This window comes from Symphalangus syndactylus, chromosome 5 (genome assembly GCF_028878055.3).
Source record: "Symphalangus syndactylus isolate Jambi chromosome 5, NHGRI_mSymSyn1-v2.1_pri, whole genome shotgun sequence".
NCBI classification, from domain to species: domain Eukaryota; kingdom Metazoa; phylum Chordata; class Mammalia; order Primates; family Hylobatidae; genus Symphalangus; species Symphalangus syndactylus.
Genome location: NC_072427.2, coordinates 150,914,347 through 150,931,884, shown reverse-complemented (window position 1 = coordinate 150,931,884; position 17,538 = coordinate 150,914,347). Strand labels below are relative to the sequence as shown.

At 46.0% G+C, this 17,538-nt stretch overlaps 1 long non-coding RNA gene across 1 annotated transcript in view; it reads right to left on the bottom strand.

Annotated features, from left to right (window-relative positions):
- Positions 1-5,474: 5,474 nt before the first annotated feature.
- LOC134736689 (uncharacterized) overlaps positions 5,475-17,538 on the bottom strand; it is a 28,009-nt gene continuing 15,945 nt past the window's right edge. The window contains exon 3 of the long non-coding RNA XR_010120940.1: positions 5,475-5,696. This is a non-coding gene — a long non-coding RNA (uncharacterized lncRNA). The remainder of the gene's footprint in view (positions 5,697-17,538) is intronic.

Genomic DNA, 17,538 nt, shown 5'->3' with positions numbered 1-17,538 from the left:
AAAGATCATAGAAACAAGCTCTATTTCTTCACAAATAATGAACTTGAGAACGCTTCGGTCCCGGTGTCACTTCATAGTGTCCAGTCATCTCACCAGCTCCCCCTTGTTAAATGGTCAGTCCTCTTAACAGTTGGGGCAAAGCTTGAAATAGAACACAGGTCTCATACTTCTTGTTCAGGGCTCTTTTCTCTTCTGCCTGCTGGGTCCACATGGCTCTGCCTCCAAGGACACCTGAGCTTGGTTCCCAATAAACCACGAAAGCCTTGTTCTTTCTGTGATAGCCAGGAAAGTAGCTGTCAGGATGATACCTTTCTCTCTTCCCCTCTCCTATATTCTCGCTTGCTCTGAGTGCAAACCTAGGTGAAGGAGAACAAGTCCGGCCTCTCCCGGTCACAGGCATAGTTACTGACTTCTCTCGGCATGGGACTTTAGTGCCTCCTTGATGTCTTTTAGAGTGGATAACCTGTATTAGTAAATATATTTCATGTCATGGGCCAATTTGGATCTATTTGCATTGTCTACTCATGTTCCAAGTCCAACTCTGGGTTTACTACAGAAGAGTGTTGGAACTAGTAGGAATGCTCACCATGGATGAGGAAAAACTGCAACTTCTGAGCTTGGTATCAAAGGCAGGTTGGCACACCTCTGAGAGGACATGTGTCCCCAGATCTGCAATGGTCCCACCCATATTTCCAAAACCAGCCACTTCTCCTTCTAACGAGCGTCCCTCCCCTCTCTTGCTACAGCCTGCAGCATGCTCAGGGCTTCCCTTGCCTTTGTGTGGTCATTAAAACGAGCGGTTTTTCTGGTGGAGAGAAAAAACTTTTTGAACACTTCAATCACCAATATGCAAATCAAAACCCAATTATAGAGACACCGACAGATCACGGGGCTTGCTGAAAATGTTCCCAATTCTGCAGGCATCTTCTACCTGCAGTTGTCAGTGCACTGTGTGTGGCAGCAAGTCTCCAAAGGTGGCATCCCAATCATTCTTCACTTCCCTGTACTTGTATATGTTTCTCTAATTGACACGAGGAGACAGAGTCTATTTCCACTCCTCTGATTCTGAGCTGGCCTGTGACTTGCTTGGACCCATAGAATTTGGCAAAAGTAACTTTTTGGAATTTCCAAGCCCGGGTCTTCAGAGGATTTGTAGCTTCTGCTTCCTCTCTCTTTGGAAGCCAGCTGGGATGTGAGGAGTCCAGCTCGCTTAAGCCCACAACGCTGTGAGGAAACCCAAGGTGGCCACGTGGAGGAGCACCAAGGCATCAGACACATGAATAAAATCTTCTTGGGTTTTCAGCCCAGCCCAGGCACTGGTGGAATGCAGGCAAGTGAATGACCCCAGACAATAGGTTATGGTCAGAACTGCCTGGCTGAGTCCTGCCCGAATTCCTGACCCAGAGAATCATGAAAAATCATAAATTATTGTCATTTTAAGCCACTAAGTTTTGGAGTGCTTTGCTACACATAAATAGATAACTGGAAATACTGTCTTCTGTGATCGTAGATGTGGCACAGTCCCGGTGGAGACCCTCACTTCTTTGACCGTCTTGTTTTGCTCTTGCCTGGGTAGGCTGGAGATTGCCTAGAGCAAGAAATGCTGCACAGGTGCAAGGTGAGTCCACCAGTCATCACAACTTCTTTAAAAAAGTCAGTCTACCACTGGTGTTTGTTGCTTTGGCTGCAAACCACCAATATAACTGCCTTGGTCCTCGGAATTGAGGGAATCACCCAGCTTTCTGGACTTTGTGTACCGAGGATGAGGACAGGGCTGGAATGGTAGGGCACAGCTTTGGAAAGGAACATTTGGGTCTGTTACGTTTCTTTGAAGCCCACTGCCTGATGTCTCTTTCAATCTTCATTTCCTTTGGTCCTTCACTTCTTAGGTGTGTGTGCCCCTCTAAGAGTGGTGCAGCTTCAATTACGTGCAGGTAATTTCTAGTTTAATGTCAGGGTCATTGTTTTGATCCGTCCTCCCAGAAAGTCTCATCATTCCCCTCCGAGCAGTTCTGGAGTAAAAGCTCTTCTTGTTATGTCAGTTCCCAGAGTCTGAACAGATCTCGTTCTAAGATCCAATGCTCTGTCCCTGCCCTCCATCATGCATTCTGCTGTCCTGAGGGCATTCTGAGCTCTTTTGTGTGCAGCTGACCCTCAAGAGTGAGTCCCCAAGAATTGCTGTGGTAGGTATCAGGCAGATAAACCTCCAATGGTTCAGTAACACTATTGTTTTTTTATTTTTTTGAGATAGGGTCTTACTGTGTCACCCAAGCTGGAGTACAGTGCTACAATCTCAGCTCATTGCAACCTCCACTTCCCGGGCTCAAGTGAATCTCCCACCTCAGCCTCCTGAATAGCTGGGACTACATGCAGGCATGACCATACCTACCCAATTTTTTAGTAGAGACAGGGTCCCACTATACTACCCAGGCTGGTGCCAAACTCCTGGGCTCAAGCAATTCTCCCTCCTTGACCTCCCAAAGTGCTGGGATTACAGGCGTGAGCCACTGCACCCGGCCCCATAACACTATTTTAAACAGTATTAGAAGGTGGCTAAAACTGAGAAGGAGAGAGCAAAAATATTTTACTAATATAAGCTCAAGAGTACTTATTCTAAACAAACCTAGTTTCTATCCATAGAAGGCTGGTTAAATAAACCACAATATTATCACATGATGGAATATTAACAGCTATAAAAAGAATGAGGAACTTTAAAAATATATTGATATGGAAAATTATCCAATGTATACTGCTACATGGTGGGGGAAAGGCTCAAAATGGTGTATATAGCATGCTTCCCTTTTGCCTAAAGGGGAAGAACAACAATAATGTCCATTTACATGTGTCCATATTTGCATAAAGAAATACCAAGAGAATACACGTGGCATTTTAACAACGATTACCTGTGGCAGAGGGGAGAGGGAAAAGGGTAGAGATGGCTGACATGGAGGATTGACATTAACTTTAAACTTCTTTATTGTTTTGATTTTTGAACCACACAAATTGCATTACCTAGTCCAAAACAATGTTGGGGGTGGAGAAAGGATTTGTACTTTGCCTAATTTGATTAAAGACCAGCACAAGAAGAAAACCCAGGCCGGGCGCGGTGGCTCATGTCTGTAATCCCAGCACTTTGGGAGGCCGAAGCGGACAGATCACGAGGTCAGGAGATCGAGACCATCCTGGCTAATACGGTGAAACCCCGAAACTCCGTCTCTACTAAAAATACAAAAAATTAGCCGGGCAAGGTGGCGGGCGCCTGTAGTCCCAGCTACTCGGGAGGCTGAGGCAAGAGAATGGCATGAACCCGGGAGGCAGAGCTTGCAGTGAGCCGAGATCATGCCACTGCACTCCAGCCTGGGCGAGAGAGCGAGACTCCATCTCAAAAAAAAAAAAAAAGAAAAAAAAGAAAAGAAAACCCAGCATCAGAAGGTTTGAATGGAATCATGCCTGTTTAATTTGCCTGGAATAACCCCAATATGAACAAACTTGAAAATAATATGAAGGAGGCTAGGCAAAGGGGAATGCTACATCACTGTTTCCAAGAATCCGAAGGATGTGTGCCTGAGGCGAGAGCTGGAAGAAACAGGCTTCTCTAACCTGAAGGATTACAGTAGTCTTGAAGACTTGTGAAAATGGGTTTCCCATCTGGCCTTGGAATCTCACACTCTGATTTATGTGAATTTTGTCTGACCTTCTGGACCCATGATTCCATGAAAGTTATTCCAGTGCAGATGCTCCTTGACAGGGAGAAAGAGGTCTCTAGCTGTGTTTCTGAGCATCCCAATCAAGGGTGCAGGGCAGTGGGTCAGAAGCTGTGCTCTGTGGTTCAGGGGGCTTGCAACTTGGGTATTAATCCTGGACATGGTGAAATCAATTGTACTCATTAAATTAGCATTCCTGTCCACTTTTTAGATAGATAATAACTTCTCGAGACCAGGGCATACACATCCTAACTCATTTCAGTTAGTACTTGTTGAATGAACGAATAAATATGAAATACACTTTATTTGCAAATTGTTTGAAAAAGTATTTGCGATAAGTATTCAAAATTTTTTATCTGAAGCAATGAAGGCTCTATCCAGGCATATCTGATACTGGAAAGATGATATTGTTGCCAGTAGAGGGCAGTGGTGCCTTTATCAATTAATAAAAGAGAGCGGGAGCGTGTGTGTGTGTGTGTGTGTGTGTGTGTGTGTGCGCGTGTGTGTGTGTGTGTGTGTGTGTGTGTGCGCGCTTGATTTTAAAAATCCAAACAATTAATGTATTATCAATTAATAAAAGAACATGCACACACACTCACACACCCACACACCTCTCTATTCTTTCTTTCCCAAATTAGCTTCTTCCTATTGTTTCATCAAGACAGAAGGACCTGTACATATACTTCAGTGATGGACAGTTGAAGTCATAGTCATTGACCACAAAGCCCCCTTGGCCAACTTGGTAAACCCACTGTGTGCTGGAATGAACTTGAATTCTACATCAATACCTTCTTAATAATACTCAGAAATTGTGGGGACTGGAAGATACCAACCTCCTTCCTTCTTCCCTCTCAGGGCCTCTGACCCACCCCTCTGGCTCCTACAGGGTCCACATCTAATCATGGGAGTCAGGGGTAGCCTCTGCAAGACCTGAGTTCTTCCCGAGTGGCGAAAGCAGGCAGGGACATGCAAGCGGCCATGACTGCAGGCTGCTCAAATATTTCAGGGTACAAAGAAGCAGCTGTCAAACCAGTGTGGCTCAGTGAGGGAGAAACAAGTCGGCCTGAAAATTACCTGTGCTGATTCCTGCCATAGAGGATTTCTCATCCCCCTGCAGCGCCTTGTACCCAACCTACCACGTTCAAATTAGCACCAGATGTTGTTGCCCTGAATTCCTTTCATCAAAAACTCTGGGAAATAAGACTTTCTGCTCTAGAGTAGTAAACTGGTGCTCCATAGACCTTGGGAAAGTCCTTCACCCTTGAGTTCTTCTGGATTTCGGTTACTCGATCTGATACATAGGACAATTAAATTCACCAATTCACCACTTCCAAACCTGTTGTGTGTGCACAGCCCCTGTGGTCTGCTAAGTGCCCTTGTTGGGTGCCTCCTGTGCTTGAAGGGCACATGTCAACAGATTGAGGAGCCGCATGGTGCCTAGCAGAATGCAAATGGTGGCCCACTAAGACCAAATGAATTCCAGAAAGTCAGGTATATGTAAAGTCAGATTAGACCTAAGCGGGTAGAGTATAGAATGGAATGTAATGAGGGAATGAAGGGGTGTCAGAAGGAAAGGGAGGATCGCTGCAGTATTCAAATAAAATATCTTAGTGCAACTCCTTGCAAAGTGCTTCCACGCCCACACCTCACTAAAACCTCAGGCTGGATGGTAATGTAGGCCAGGGTATGGTGCTCCCCATTTTAAAGGGAAATTGTTGCAAACACAGGTTAAGTGACCTCCCCACGTTTATACAACTCACTTATGTCAGAGCCAGCTCTCCTGGGTCTATCCTTTCTGTTTCTAGGAATGAGTAGAAGGTGCTTTTGGAAATGAATAAGATTTCGGTGTTTCACATAGCGAGGACACGAAGTTCAGTCTGGAGGATCCGGGAAAGGCCTTCAAAGCGGGAGGCCCCCACAGGCACACCAGATTGCCGCCAAGCACTGCCGGTGGGAAGGTGCTCGCTAGCGGTGAGCCCGGCTGTTACAGAGCTGAAAGGAAGAGAAGAAAAAGGAGAAGCCATCAGTCTCACTTTTCAGAGGTACAGATCAGGAGCTGTTTGGTGTTTAGGGTTCATTTTACTCCAACACTGCAAATAACTACAACCCTACATATACACTGAGTCCAGAAGAAATTACGCAAAGGAGTAGAGGGTACGAAGCAAGTGTCATCTACTGCCCTCCTCCTCCCCAGTAATGAAGATACCTCTCCTCTCCCTGGTGTTAGATGGGTCTTCACAAATAGTAATTATTGGGAGCCTATAGGATTACTGCTGAGAGCACTGGCTTATCGTTGACCTGAAAGAGGTGGAAGGAGAGGTGTACCCTGTGGCAGGAAGCCACTGTAAGTGCGGTCGCTACCACTGTCTGTGGCTGGTACAAATCTCTGTCCTGAAGATATTTTAGAAACATTGTGAGACACAGTTGACTGGGTATATTACTCCTCCCAGGCAAGAAATTACTGAAAATAATAATTATTATATTGTCAATACCTTGGTGTATTACATTTCATAGCTTAAAGTTTTCATACGCATCTTATCTTGCTTGATCCTCAACCATCTAGAATACATACAAGGCAGGATTTATTACTGTTCTTCTACAGACAAGGAAACTGAGACCTACGGAAGTGAAGTGGTTTGGCCAAGGTTTTGTAGCTGGTACATCACTGGGTGGAACTCAAACATAGGACTTCTGACTCCAAATAGTCCCAGTGACGTTGAGTAGTGTTGAGCGAAGGAAGGGCCCAGCTGCCACCGTGGGCCTCCAGCCCCTTTGGAGAGCCTCGTTGGATCCGGCTCCTAGGGAAAGGCAGTGCAGAGCTGTCTGTGTGCAGGCTGAGGCGCCTGGCAGAGCTCCTCATGATTTCAGGAATGTTGCTTGGCCTCTCCACTGGAGCATGAGGAAAAGGGAAGGGTTGAGTATGAGGGGTGGAGAGGGGTGCAGAAAAGAATGAAGAAAACGCATCAGACTGAGTGGTCTCAGAGTCCTGTTCTGACTGTACTGTAGCCTGGGGCAATCCCCTTCTCCCTGAGCCTCAGGTTCACCTTGTGTCGAATAAGGTGCTAAAGCAAAGGATTCTAAGGTCCCTCCTAGCTCTCAAGTGTTAGAATGATGACAGGCACACGTGTACATACAGTGTTGCAACCAGCTTCTGAATTGTAACATTAATTAATTCATTGAGTCATTAAGTAGCTATTGAACATCTATTATGTGCAAAGCAATGCTAGTGCTTGATAATGGATTAAAGGTGAGCATAGGCTAGATGCAAATTTGGCTTTCAATATAAACCAAGATATTAATATTAGTATATCAAGCTGTATATACCAAGAAGAGGGTTGAAAATTTGGAATAGGCTATCAATGATTTGGGCTTGCAGGAAACACTGAATCTCCACATATCCCAGCTATTACTAAGCTAACAGGGCGTGTCCTGTTGTACATTAGCTGAACCTAGCTATCTAGAAACACGTGAAAACGTGGTGAAACCAAATGCACAGGTTCAATGAATGATTTCACCTGCCCAATTCTTCAGCAATGGCTGGATTTGCCCTTAAGATATAGATCATCCTAAGAGATACCATGTAATCTGAGCATTCTCCTGCATTAATGTAGCTGAGTGGCTGGAGAAGAGAAGGGGTTAATAAATGGTAGTTTGCTGAGAAACGATGATTTTATGAGGCCTGGCAGGGTAAACATCTCTCCTGCCCACTTCTGCCTGGTGGCACTGTGGAATGAGACACTTCCTCCTACTTTCCAATTGCATCTGTCCTCCTAATCCCACCATGTGGCCAGGGTTAAGGGTAGGAGCCAGGAAGGAGAGCCAGCTCACCTAAGACACAGAGAGAAGAAGCCAATTGTCCTGGCCCACACAGGAAATCAGAGGCGGGGGCCACAGCCAGCCCTGGAATTCATGAGCTCCAGGCTTTGCTTCCAGACAGATGTTTGTGTTTCCTCCAATGTTTGTTTAATGCTAGAAACATTTCAGTAGAAACCAGAGAGCTGGCTTCTCTGAAGCTCACCTGTTGCTTTGGAATGTATTTATTTGTACCTGGGGCCCCCTCTCAGCAGACTGTTCCTTTCCTACAGCCAGAAGGCTGATGTGCTCACGTCACTGTCTCCACAGCAACTGACTGTGATATTACAAACAGCAGATTGTGCCTGGAGGTAGACAGCAAATGGCCTGAGCAGGTAAAGTGGGCCAAATAAACTTCCTGTTTCCAGGCAAAGGTCTCAAAGAACAGTGAAACGTTCCCTCACCCTCCCACCCCCAGACATGCTCTTCTCCAAAGAAACAAATATCTCACAAATTGTGGTCTTGTTTTTTTTTCCTCTCATTATTCTTGCAAAGGGAGGCAAAAGCATTCCTGCTTTCCTTACTGATTACCCCCACCCCATATCTCTGCCTCTAATTTACTCATAATGAATTAAAAACAAAGAAGGAACTCTTGCTCCTCTTGGCATGGTTATGACCTTGGTATTTAAATATGCATTGTGGTCATGGTGGTAGCGAATCATTGCGGGTCTACATTGCGTTGTCCTCAAAGGAAAAGAAAAAAAGGAAAACTGAACTAATGGAAAACCATGCCTCCACTAGTCAACACATCTATTTACCATGAAGCCCAGGGTGGCAGGGCCCTCCTCATAGTTTGACTCCAGTGTCCCTGACAGCGTGACCACCAGTTTCTGGTGATCACCAAGCTACTCCACTGCCACTCACTTTCATTTGCTCTGTGATGTTTTCCACATCACTAAGCTTGGAGCAACCTCTCGCACCATGACATTCTTCTAGGTCTCGGGAAATAGAGTCATGCATCTCAGAGGAAGTGGATATGACCAGAAGGCATATGCCAATCCAAGCTCTCCCCTTGTCTCCCTGACACCACCTACCTATGACTTCTAAGTCCTCTGCCAGGGCATGGCCTCAGCTGGCTGAACATTCTCAGTTGAGCTTTTGAGACTTCAACTCCAAGGCGCTCAAGGAACTGAGCTAAGATGTTGCAGTACCAACTCAAATCTAAGTCCGTCTAACTCAGAAACTGAGTGCTTACCTTGTCTTCTTCCTTTAGCTTTAGATGATTAAAACATCCCTCAAAACACCTGTATTTCCTACAGAATACACTCTTGCCTATAGCCAACACCTCTAATATCCATATTCTTGGGAGGGGGTGTTTAGTCATCACACTGCAAAGATGGGGACATCTTACAATCGGTTTGGAGAAAGAGCGAACCCGAAGAAGGCATTTCTGTCCCCAACAGTCCTGCATGTCTGACTCTTTCCCATCCTGCAAGACCACAGAGGCCACCTGCTCCACAAAACACACCTGGTAAAGACCTCTTCTCCCTCTGCAGACCCATAACACCTTATCCAAACTTCATGTTCACAGCTAAATGTCACCTTACCTTCCCTATTAGACCTTATAAGCTACTTAAGAACAGAGTCTATGTCTGATCATCTTTTCATCCTCTTTTGCCTTGAACATAATAGCTGCTTAATAAATTAGGGTAAATGAATAAATGTCAATAATGCAATGGACTGTGTGTGTCTTCATTACCTGGACTATTTCCACCCACTCTCTCCTTTTACTTCTTAAATGGATCTTATGCCTGCCTTCAACACCTGAAGCGGCCATTTTATACCCAGCTGTACTGTAAGCCTCCTCTCCCCACCATAGCCTAGCCAAACTTTCAGTTATTGCTTATTATCCTAGGTGAGGCATGGGGGTTAATGCCACCCAAGCAGTTTCTTGTGGGCAGTGACCTCCCCAAACAGGTATTTATTCTATTTTTCAGTCAATACAAACAGAGACCTTTATTTTATTTTTCATTTTAAAAGTTGAGGTCTCGCTCTGTTGCCCAGGCTGGAGTGCAGTGGCATGATCATTGCTCACTGCTGCCTTGAACTCCTGGGCTCAAGTGATCCTCCCACCTCAGCTTCCCCAGTAGCTGGAACTACGGGTGCACACCACCATGCCTGGCTAATAAGAGATCCCTTTTTGAGATCTTAGGATTCTAGAAACTATCTTTGAATCTTAGGCAAGAGATCTCCTCTTCCAAGATTACTTGATCTTTTCTTCCACACAAATCAAAGTTTTGCCTAATCTAGCATATCTCTAGAACTATTTCCTACTATACGCACCACAAACTGTCTACTTGTAAGAATTAGTTTTAGCTTCGGCTACAAGTGACAGAAACTCAAAATTCACGGTCTTCAACAAGATGGAAATTTATTTCTTCAACTCATAGAAAAATTCTGAAGGAGATAGCATGGGGGGTACCAGGGAAGCTCCCAAAGGTCATCAGGGCCCCGGATCCTTCTATCTGGCCTGCTATTCTCAGCACTTGTCCCCTACCTCATGGATCAGTAAGGCTGCTTGAGCTCCACCTTTCATGCTAGCAGTCCACCAGCAGAAACAAGGAAGTAGTGAAGGATCTACCTCTTCCCTTTAAGAATGGTTTCCTAGAACATAGCCACAACACTTCCCCTAAATTCCACTGGCCACAGTGGAGGCTAATAAATGTCGCCTTTATTCTGCTTAGGTTGTAAATCCTGAAACTAAGGATTCTGTTTCTTTTTTTATTTTTTGAAATGGAATCTCGCTCAGTCGCCCAGGCTGGAGTGCAGTGGCGTGATCTCCTTTCACTGTAAGCTCCGCCTCCCAGGTTCACGCCATTCTCCTGCCTCAGTCTCCCAAGTAGCTGGGACTACAGGCTCCTGCCACCACACCCGGCTAATTTTTTTGTATTTTTAGTAAAGACGGGGTTTCACCGTGTTAGCCAGGATGGTATCGATTTCCTGACCTCGTGATCCGCCCACCTCAGCCTCCCAAAGTGCTGGGATTACAGGCCTGAGCCACCGCGCCTGACCTAGGATTCTGTTTCTAAGGAAGAGAGCAACAACAGATACTAGGGGCAACTGGCAGACCTGACCTGACTTTTTGCCCTGAATGGTTAATTTTCCGACTCTGAGGGACGAGTTTCCTTGTTCCTCAATGGTCAGGGTAGGCAGAATATCTGTCTACCTTTGCTTCTCATAAAGAGCTTAGATAGGTTTGGGGGACTCTAAGGTATGGCAGGGTCAGATGACTTTCCCACCACACAAATAAAGCCCAGACAGGAATGACACACAGCTGTCCCGACTCTCTCTTGAGGAGGCTCAGCTGGGTCTGAGTCAGGAGCAGAGACCATCCCTCTCACTGCGCTGATGAATGCCAGGAAAAAGAGAGGCGTGGGAGTCCTGGCCAAAAGCAACCTCAGGAAGCTGAAGATAAGAAATCTGTGCCCAGTGGCACTGGGCTCCGGTGTGCTCATTCCAGCCACAGCACAGGGACCTGCAGCAGGCTTCCCTGGTGCCATCTTGCCTTTCAGGGCACCATCATCCTCTCAGGGCAAGAACAGCACCTCCTGGACTCGCCAACTGCCCCCACATAGCATCACAGGCTCCTGCCACCTGGCAGGTAGCTTGGGACCATGAGAGGCAAACCACGTGACTGCACCCATTCTTGGGGGCCCTGGGCTTCCAGGCAAGCCAATCCCTGTCTGGGCTGGTAGCTGCGTGCAGGCTTTCCTGTTATCGTCTTGAATCTGGCCCGGCCCCTCCAGCTCTAACGCTGCCTATCTGAGTGGGGCCTGCCCTCCCACTAATGTTTTCTCCTCCACAGGGCCTCGGGAAAGGTATTTGGGCTGGCAGTTTGCCTGTTTCCTCTCCCAGGGTGCCCGGGCCTCTGAACATCCCACAGACTGTGGGGTGATGGTTCCAGCTTTGAAACATCTTGTACACATAGGGTGCAGTACCGTGGGGAGGCTAGGATATGCCAGCTGCAGGACTACCTTGGGCTGGAAGGCAGGGTGCCTGGGTTCTATTCAGGGTTGATGGCCCCATAAGACAAGAGGGACACTATCTTACCTAAGATGCCCTTCTGGGGAACAGGGTGGTACCTATTCAGTGGGGTATATGGAAGCTCTCCAGGTATCTGCCCTTCAAATGAATTCTCCCTTCCACGAGCAAGATGACCACCTCCTGTCTTCAGACAAGTAAATTATTCTTATTACCATTTCACAGGTGAGGCTGTTAAGGCCCAACTATGAGGACAGGGTACAATTTCCCATTCCGTCTATATATCCTTCACAGCTAATACAACCTCCCTAAAGGGGACACTGGGACCACTGCCAAGTCCACCACTAGTGCTGGATCTGCAATGTCGAATTCTCCTTTTTTTCTAAAAAGTCCAGAGTCACAGGTTTAACCTTTAAGGAGAGTTAACCTTCTTCATTATCAAGCAGAGTCACTGTTCCCCTCCTCCTCCTCCTTCTTCTCCTTTTCTTCTTCTTCTTCCTGAAAATGCTTTTCTTTAAAAATGAAATATTCTGCCACAGGCCTGAAGTCTTCTATCCTTTCCCCATGTCCTGCTCCCCACTCTTCTCCCCAAAGGAAACACCATTGCCAGTTTGGAGTGTGTCTTCCTGGTTTCCATCCACACAGCCACCCATGGATGTACATGAAGGGTCCTCTTTTCCCTACAAGGTGATGGGTCTAGAGAAATGGTTTTTTTGGTTTTGTTTTGTTTTGTTTTTTTTGAGATGGAGTCTCACACTGTCGCCCAGGCTGGAGTGCAGTGGCGCGATCTCGGCTCACTGCAAGCTCCACCTCCCAGGTTCATGCCATTCTCCTGCCTCAGCCTTCCATGTAGCTGGGACTGCAGGCGCCTGCCACTACACCTGGCTAATTTTTTTATTTTTTATTCTTGTATTTTTAGTAGAGGCGGGGTTTCACCGTGTTAGCCAGGATGGTCTCGATCTCCTGACCTCGTGATCCACCCACCTCGGCCTCCCAAAGTGCTGGGATTACAGGTGTGAGCCACCGCACCCAGCCAAGAAATGGTTTTGATGGCACACTCTTTGCACCAGATATAGACAGTTTTTTCCCTCTTCCCTTCTCTCCTCAAAGAATCCTCTAACAACGGGTTCACTGCAATCCTTACTCTACTCTAATTGCGTTCTCTCTTTCACCATCCTCTGCACACCCCAAACAAAGGGGCCCTGGGAGAGGCAGCCCTGGTGAGGAGAATAAGCAGGCAGCAGTCCGGTGGCTGGGGAGGAAGCCTTTCCCGGGCAGTGGCAGAGAACCACAGAGGACTGAGCTCCTGCAAAATGATCTCCAGGGACGAGGCATCATGGGAATGCTCCCAGCTGGCTTTGGAGACATTGTCCCAGGCTGGAGAAGGACTGAACAACCCTTCTTTCCAGACAGGCACTATGAGATGTGGAAAAGTGAATTTGCTTGAGGATATTCTCACTTCCATACCAGTTAGGATCTTGCCAGACTCTGCAGAGAAATTGCCTGCTATGGAACCCGGTATGATTGAGCCTCTCTTCCGGTTTTAGGAAAATAAGGTGAAAGAGATCGTTAATGGTTAGCATCAGAATGCCCAGGTTCTGCTCTTCTCGCACAGCTAATTTTTGCTTTTTTTTGTAGAGATGGGGTTTCACCATGTTGCCCAGGCTGGTCTCAAACTCCTGAGCTCACGCAATCCACCTGCCTGGGGTCCCCAAAGTGCTGGGATTACAGGCGTGAGCCACCATGCACAGCCAAGATTTCTATATTTAAAAGATTCATATTCTAGAAGGAAAGAGCTAGAAATTAAAGTAGCAGCACACAATGGAAAAAGCCTTACATTCAAATCCTGACTCTTCTACTTACCAACTGTCCTCCCGGGGCAGGTTTGTTTATATCTCCAGGTCTCGCATCCTTTCCTATTTTAAACTAATTTAACTGATCTTGCAAAGTTGTTCCGAGGAATGAATGAAATAACACTCACAAAAGGAGCTAGTTTGGTACCTCTCACATCATGAGCATTTAGTAAATAGTGATTTCAGAACCTGTTTTGTTTTGTTTTCTTTCTTTTTTTTTTTTTTTTTGAGATGGAGTCTCACTCTGTGGCCCATGCCGGAGTACAGTTGCGCGATCATGGCTCACTGCAACCTCCGCCTCCTGGGCTCAAGCGATTCTCCTGCCTCAGGCTCCCCAGTAGCTGGGACTATAGGCGTGTGCCACCACGCCTGAGTAATTTTTTGTATTTTTAGTAGAGGTGGGGTTTCACCATGTTGGCCGAGCTGGTCTCAAATTCTTGACCTCAGGTGATCCACCCGCCTCAGCCTCCCAAAATGCTGGGATTACAGGCGTGAGCCACCGTGCCCAGCCACCTGTTTTGTTTTCTTTGAGAGAGGCATTGTCTTCCTCCAATTCGTTTAATCCAGTGGACGTTATGCACTTAAAAAAAAAATGGAATTATTTCTCCACTCCGAGTCTATGAACTGTCAAAACCCCAATCTCAGTGACAGGTTGGAAGATACTAAAAAATGTTTATAACAATGGTTCATTGAGAAAGCACTGAAAATGAAATGGACAGCTGAGGCAATTTTCCAGATAATCCCCACCCCAAATCGGGTAATGCCTGGCCTGATTGATTGGGACAGTTGCCTCAGGTCTCTGCTCCATCTTGCCCTCTGCAGCCTAGTTGTTTCATAAATAGTTTAATTAAAAATATATATATATATATAATGTCGATTCATTACGTATTTTAGACTGTATCAGGTAGCTCAAAGATTCTCTCTTTGAAGAACAGGAAATGGTTGTATCTGTTACTCAAATGCTAATTTGTAATAGAAGTCCCCAACAATAATCATAATATCATCACTAACAATTGTCTTTGCAAAAGCCAAAAATGAAGCCCTGTCTATTGCCTTGTTTTTACTGTGTTTCTAATGAAGGGCCCAAGGGCGTATATGAGTACTACCAATCTGCAAGGAGAAAAGTGAAGCTCAGCGAGGTTACCAGAGTGGTCGAAGGACACACAGCGAAGCTATGTTCAAATGTGAACCACGATTCAAAGCTCCAGATCCCCCAAGAACCATTCTCAGGTGTGTTTAAAGAAGTTTAGAGTCCTCTCCTCTTCCTTCAGGGTGGGTCCAGCCTCAGGAGAGCCAGCTCAAAGCCTGACCCTGGTATAAGTTCAGGAATGCTGGAGGACCACACTTGCCCCCTCTTTACCCGCTTCAGCCAAAAGAATTCCTCCCACTTAGATACCTGAAGTGATTCACTCCTTGGAGGGCTTCCAATCACAGGTCCAAAGATGATCTGGGGCTGGTTGCATCAAACCCACTGAGTCAGCCTTGGGTGGAACCCAGGGATTCATATTTATTAAAAGCTGCCCAGGTGACACACAGCTAGATTTTAGAACCATGGCTTTAAAATTGAGCCTTGCCTTCCCAGCTATCCTAATTTGAAAAGGCAGGACTCCTAGGAGGAATGAGCCGTGAACTGGACAGAACCTAAATGCAAAATTTCCCTAGTCTTGAGAGAAGTGCTCCCTGATCAAATCTGTTCAGCCATGCCAATGATACTTTTTGCCTTCTTGGAGATCCACCGTTCATATCAGCATAGTAAAAGCTCTTATAATTCTTAATAAAACCTGGTTGGCAGAGCATTTCCAAAACATATTTGATATAGAAACTTTCCCCCTTCACATTTGTTAATATTCCATAGGACACACCTTGAGGAGTGCTGACATTGTGTAAACCACTTTAGCAGCTTTTCCTCTGGGTAACCTGGAAAAGTAAGAGGACACAGGAGCAGGAAAAGTGTGAAAAGGCTAAACAATATTACCAAGAAAAAGCATCCTTGTGTTTTGTTTTGTTTTGAGATGGAATCTCTGTTGTCCAGGTTGGAGCCCAGTGACATGATCTCTGCTCACTGCAACCTCCGCTTCCCTAGTTCAAGTGATTCTCCTACCTTAGCCTCCCGAGCAGCTGGGATTACAGGCACGCGCCACCACACCCAGCTAATTGTTTGTATTTTCAGTAGAGATGGGGTTTCACCATGTTGGCCAGGCTGGTCTTGAACTCCTGACCTCAGATGATCCACCCGCCTAGGCCTCCCAAAATGCTGGGATTACAGGCGTGAGCCACCACACCCAGCCAAAAGCATTCTGTTTTATAGTTGCACAGCTCAATTTTTTTTTTTTTTTGAGACGGAGTCTCACTCTGACACCCAGGCTGGAGTGCAGTGGTGCGATCTCGGCTCACTGCAACCTCCGCTTCCCGAGTTCAAGCAATTCTCTGCCTCAGCCTCCAGAGTAGCTGGGATTAAGGTGCCTGCCACCATATCCAGCAAATTTTTGTATTTTTAGTAGACAGGGTTTCACCATCTTGGCCAGGCTGGTCTTGAACACCTGACCTCATGATCCACCTGCCTCAGCCTCCCAAAGTGCTGGGATTACAGGTGTGAGCCACTGCGCCCCGCCGGAAACAGCTCAATTTTAAGGTTTTATGCGATACTGTGTAGAAAAATCCCACTGACGTGAATGCAAACTTTATATATTTTCCTAATAAAGTGAGTCTTTATACATCAAAATTATTTCTCTATTAGAAAAGTAATATGCAATTTTAAGTGGCTTTAGAGTTTACAAAGTCCTCAATATGTTGATATAATTCTTGTAGGTATTAAAATGAGTATTAATAGTTTTATTTTATGACAAGAATACTGACATTCAGTAAGCTTAAACAACTCATTTGAGAACTGAAAGGGGCTCAAAAACAAGCTAGTCCAATGGCTCCTAAGCCTAACGCAGAAAATTCAGTGCCCTTGTTAACATCGTAGGTTCCTAGAAATTCTGCTTCTGTAGGACTTGAGAAGGCACAGGAACCTATCCATTTTTGTTTTCGTTTTTTGAGACAGGGTCTCACTCTGTTGCCCAGGCTGGAGTGCATTGCCATTGCAGCTCACTGCAGCCTCAACCTCTCAGGCTCAGGTGATCCTCCTACCTACCCAGCCACCCAAGTAGCTGGGCCTACAGGCATGCGTCACCATGCCTGGCTAATTTTTGTATTTTTAGTAAAGATGGGGTTTTGCCAAGTTGCCCAGGCTGGTCTTGAACTCCTGAACTCAGGCAATCCACCTGCCTTGGACTCCCAAAGTGCTGGAATTACGGGCCTGAGCCACTGTGCCTGGCTGGAACCTATCCTTTTAATTAACCAGGTGACTCTGATACTGCCTGTCAGTAGACCTACGTTTGGGTCTAATCCTCTCTTTTTGCATTGAGAAACCTAAGGCCCAGAAAGTTAAACTGAAGGACCTGAAATCACAGAGCCAGGACTCAAACATAGATCGTTCTCATTCTAAGTGTACTTCTATAGCCCCTGAATCCTTAATGCCTCACACTGGAGCCAGGAAAGTCATGATGGCTCATGGAGGTCCATGGAAAATATTCAATTAGCACATCTGGAGGTAAGACATAAAGGCACCTGAAGAGTCAGCTAATCTTTACAAACTGTAGGAGCCACATCTGTCCAATATTCCTATGACAACATCAGGAGGTAGATCAAATCGTTTTCCTATATGAACAAAGTAAAATTCTCACATTTGACATGTAATTATTTTCCTTCTAAAGCTGACTTGGTCTATCAAAATCTGCCTCCACACAAACCTTTCAGAAATCCCTCCTAGAATCCTCCAGCGCAACTCCTAACTCTTCCTTGGATCTCACCCCTCTTCAGCAGCTGTGTATCCAGTTGCCCTTGATGCGTTTTTGCTGACAGGTTGACTGCAAACGTTTTTTGAGACCTGTTCATAAGGTCAGAGGTCATAAGGACTTGTGGAGTCTCCAGCCTTCTCTACAGGTACAATTGTGTCTTTTCATTACTCTGGATTGGCCCCCACTGGGTCTATACAATGTTAATAAATGTTGTCGGCCAGGCGTGGTGGATCACGCCTGTAATGCCAGCACTTTGGGAGGCTGAGGCAGGCGGATCACTTAAGGTCAGGAGTTTGGGACAAGCCT